The sequence below is a fragment of the Mytilus galloprovincialis genome, chromosome 3 (assembly GCF_965363235.1).
Source record: "Mytilus galloprovincialis chromosome 3, xbMytGall1.hap1.1, whole genome shotgun sequence".
Lineage (NCBI taxonomy): Eukaryota > Metazoa > Mollusca > Bivalvia > Mytilida > Mytilidae > Mytilus > Mytilus galloprovincialis.
This window is the reverse complement of record NC_134840.1, coordinates 21,015,982-21,020,933: the sequence shown is the minus strand read 5'-3', so window position 1 is coordinate 21,020,933 and position 4,952 is coordinate 21,015,982.

The window sequence follows — 4,952 nt, the reverse complement described above, 5'->3', positions numbered from 1 at the left end:
GTCAAGGTACAAAGACCTTGACTGGCTATAAATATCCATAGCAATGCATAAACAAAACAAAACCGAAAGTAGACAAACGTTCACTTTTCAAACATAACGGTTTCGTATAACAATGTTTCAGCTTGATTCAATTAATAATAAGTTGAAAAAAAATAAAACAGGTGAACCATGGTCATCACAATAAGTTCAAAATCGTGCACCCAAGTTTCTGTATGCTGGCTCTCTTTGAATTTGAAAATTTTCACTTTTCTGTTGGTTATAATATATATTGGCTTTTTGACATAAATATTTTTGTTGAATCCAAATACAAAAAGTTAAATCTGTAAGAAGAAAGTATGTTCTTCTCGTATCATTTATTATGGCATGATACTTAACTACTTACATTTGCAGGAGAGATTTTGATTAATTTTCAAAAGATACCGGAGGTTACTTCCTATATGTTTAGTGGAACGAGGAGTGTGCCGCAAAACAGGGTCAATTCCTCATGCCCTGCTGTCTAGAACAGGGTCCCTTTTTCATGTCCTGCTGGTTAGAACAGGATCGCTTTATCATACCCTGCTTGTGAGAACAGGAACTTTTTTAAAACAAAGTATTTGTCTAGAATAGGATCGTTTATTTAACTGTTTAATATACAGTCAAGAACCACATCTATTCTATTTTATACGGTCTAGAACAGGATGATACATTTTCTGAGCGTGTCTAGAACCGGGTATATATATTCTGAGCGTGTCTAGAATTGGGTATATATATTCTGAGCGTGTCTAGAATCGGGTATTATATATTCTGAGCGTGTCTAGAAGAGTACAATCCCAGTAGTCAACACTTCGGTGTTGAAATGGATATCAATTATAATATGGTCATTTTTATTAATTACCTGTTACTAAACTTTATTTTTTTCGATTTTCTTATCACAGGAATAGATTACCTGAGCCGTATTTGACACAACTTTTAGGAACTTTGGGTTAATGCTCTTCAACTTTGTACTTGCATGGCTTTATAACTTTTTTGAACTGAGCGTCACTGATGAGTCTGTAATGTAGACCTTTGATAACTATTTCGATATATATGTTTAGATAAATAAACTGATCATAGATACCAGGATTAAATTTTGTATTTACGCCAGACGCGCGTTTCTTCTACAAAAGACCAAAAAAGTTGAAAACGCCTAATAAAGTACGAAGTTGAAGAGCATTGAGGACCATAATTCCTAAAAGTTTTGCCAATTACAACTAAGGTACTCGATAATTCCTGAGATAGAAAAGCCTTAGTATTTCAAAAATTCAAAAGTATTGTAAACACTTAATTTATAAATATGACCATATCAATGATAATTCATGTCAGCACGTACAGTAGAACAAGGAATGTTTATTAATGTTTACTGGTTAGAACAGGGTATGATTTAGCAAGTGATGTCGGCACAGTTATACCCGAAAGGATAGTCAGTAAGACACACCACCTCCGGGTCAGTATACTTAACTGCTATAACTCTCTTACCTGTTCTAACATAGGATTCGGACTTCTTTTACACTCAGTTTTACTGTGCGTATTGATGTGTGTGTGTGTTTTTAAAAGTTCCACACTTGATAGAGGAAAAGGGGAGGGTTGCGAAAACATTTTTACCCCAACCGCATTTCCTTTAAGCGCCTGTCCAAAGTCGGCAACAGCAAGCCTTTGTTATTCTAGTTGGGTTTTAAATTGTGTTTCATTTATATGTTTATGGGTAAGTGTGTTGTTCATTTCAGCACGAACTAGTACAATGTATATATAATTGTTTAGCGGTCAAATAATACTCTTTGGTCGTGTTGTTGTTTCTTTCAGTTTGACAAATTTCCCGTTCCTGTTCTCAATTATATGAATTTGATATAAAACTTAACTCTCTTTAAACGAATAGAATCAAAAACAGTCTATCAAAAATTCAATTTATTGTAACCAAAGGCAAAGTGAAGATTTGCCAAATCATGGAGAGAAAAACCAAATCCAAGGTAAACTAGAAAACCGACAGTCCCTCGCCAAATGGCAAAATGTCAAACAAATTGAACGAATGAAAAAAAAATCATATTCTTGGCTTGATACTGAAATACCTTATGGTGAAAATGGTGGATTCAGTTTTAGTTTATTTTCAATATAGTGACGTCTGTATTCTTATTTTTAAGACTACAAGTATATCATCTGAAGAAAAGTAATAGGTGTCATAACAATCCTTTTACTATACTATTTACCATTCAACTGCAACAGAACTGCATTTATCTACTTTATTTTACAGTTTTTAATACACTAAAGTAACTATCCAATGTAAAACAGTAAAACACTATGTCGTTTAGCACTTCTAGAAGCTATTGTGTCGCCTGTATTCACTATAACTACTTTATTTTTACTTGAATTCATCGCTTACATTGCCTGTCAGCATCCACTATAACTGCTTCTGTCACTACTTTTACCTAAATCCATCACTTATACTGCATATCTCCATTCAACAGGTGGCATATCGCATGGCTTAATTACTGTGCCTATCCAATATATGAAATTTGGACACTAATCAATCAGTTATTTATAAAAAGGTGTAAAATTAAATGACCTGGAACTACCCCTCTGTAACATTCGAGTTCATTTTGGATTTTTATGTTGGACTTGTGTTTATTCCTCAGTTTTCTTACAATGTTTTTGATTGGCGTTTTTATTTTGGTCATTTTGTGTCCGTTCTTTCTTTCATATTTATCTTCTGCTTTTTTCAAAGTCACAATCCAATGTCATTTTTCTTCCATTCCTCTTTTTTCTTGAATTTGGAATGACATGTGGGTTTTTAAATTATTCTTCATTTATAAGTTTAGAGGTAAGTGTGGCGGCCATTTCACCATGAACTAGTTTATGTAATTGTTTAGAAGCCAAATAATACTCTTTGGTCGTGTTGTTGTTTCTTTCAGTTTGACAAATTTCCCGTTCCTGTTCTCAATTATATGAATTTGATATAAAACTTAACTCTCTTTAAACGAATAGAATCAAAAACAGTCTATCAAAAATTCAATTTATTGTAACCAAAGGCAAAGTGAAGATTTGCCAAATCATGGAGAGAAAAACCAAATCCAAGGTAAACTAGAAAACCGACAGTCCCTCGCCAAATGGCAAAATGTCAAACAAATTGAACGAATGAAAAAAAAATCATATTCTTGGCTTGATACTGAAATACCTTATGGTGAAAATGGTGGATTCAGTTTTAGTTTATTTTCAATATAGTGACGTCTGTATTCTTATTTTTAAGACTACAAGTATATCATCTGAAGAAAAGTAATAGGTGTCATAACAATCCTTTTACTATACTATTTACCATTCAACTGCAACAGAACTGCATTTATCTACTTTATTTTACAGTTTTTAATACACTAAAGTAACTATCCAATGTAAAACAGTAAAACACTATGTCGTTTAGCACTTCTAGAAGCTATTGTGTCGCCTGTATTCACTATAACTACTTTATTTTTACTTGAATTCATCGCTTACATTGCCTGTCAGCATCCACTATAACTGCTTCTGTCACTACTTTTACCTAAATCCATCACTTATACTGCATATCTCCATTCAACAGGTGGCATATCGCATGGCTTAATTACTGTGCCTATCCAATATATGAAATTTGGACACTAATCAATCAGTTATTTATAAAAAGGTGTAAAATTAAATGACCTGGAACTACCCCTCTGTAACATTCGAGTTCATTTTGGATTTTTATGTTGGACTTGTGTTTATTCCTCAGTTTTCTTACAATGTTTTTGATTGGCGTTTTTATTTTGGTCATTTTGTGTCCGTTCTTTCTTTCATATTTATCTTCTGCTTTTTTCAAAGTCACAATCCAATGTCATTTTTCTTCCATTCCTCTTTTTTCTTGAATTTGGAATGACATGTGGGTTTTTAAATTATTCTTCATTTATAAGTTTAGAGGTAAGTGTGGCGGCCATTTCACCATGAACTAGTTTATGTAATTGTTTAGAAGCCAAATAATACTCTTTGGTCGTGTTGTTGTTTCTTTCAGTTTGACAAATTTCCCGTTCCTGTTCTCAATTATATGAATTTGATATAAAACTTAACTCTCTTTAAACGAATAGAATCAAAAACAGTCTATCAAAAATTCAATTTATTGTAACCAAAGGCAAAGTGAAGATTTGCCAAATCATGGAGAGAAAAACCAAATCCAAGGTAAACTAGAAAACCGACAGTCCCTCGCCAAATGGCAAAATGTCAAACAAATTGAACGAATGAAAAAAAAATCATATTCTTGGCTTGATACTGAAATACCTTATGGTGAAAATGGTGGATTCAGTTTTAGTTTATTTTCAATATAGTGACGTCTGTATTCTTATTTTTAAGACTACAAGTATATCATCTGAAGAAAAGTAATAGGTGTCATAACAATCCTTTTACTATACTATTTACCATTCAACTGCAACAGAACTGCATTTATCTACTTTATTTTACAGTTTTTAATACACTAAAGTAACTATCCAATGTAAAACAGTAAAACACTATGTCGTTTAGCACTTCTAGAAGCTATTGTGTCGCCTGTATTCACTATAACTACTTTATTTTTACTTGAATTCATCGCTTACATTGCCTGTCAGCATCCACTATAACTGCTTCTGTCACTACTTTTACCTAAATCCATCACTTATACTGCATATCTCCATTCAACAGGTGGCATATCGCATGGCTTAATTACTGTGCCTATCCAATATATGAAATTTGGACACTAATCAATCAGTTATTCATAAAAAGGTGTAAAATTAAATGACCTGGAACTACCCCTCTGTAACATTCGAGTTCATTTTGGATTTTTATGTTGGACTTGTGTTTATTCCTCAGTTTTCTTACAATGTTTTTGATTGGCGTTTTTATTTTGGTCATTTTGTGTCCGTTCTTTCTTTCATATTTATCTTCTGCTTTTTTTCAAAGTCACAATCCAA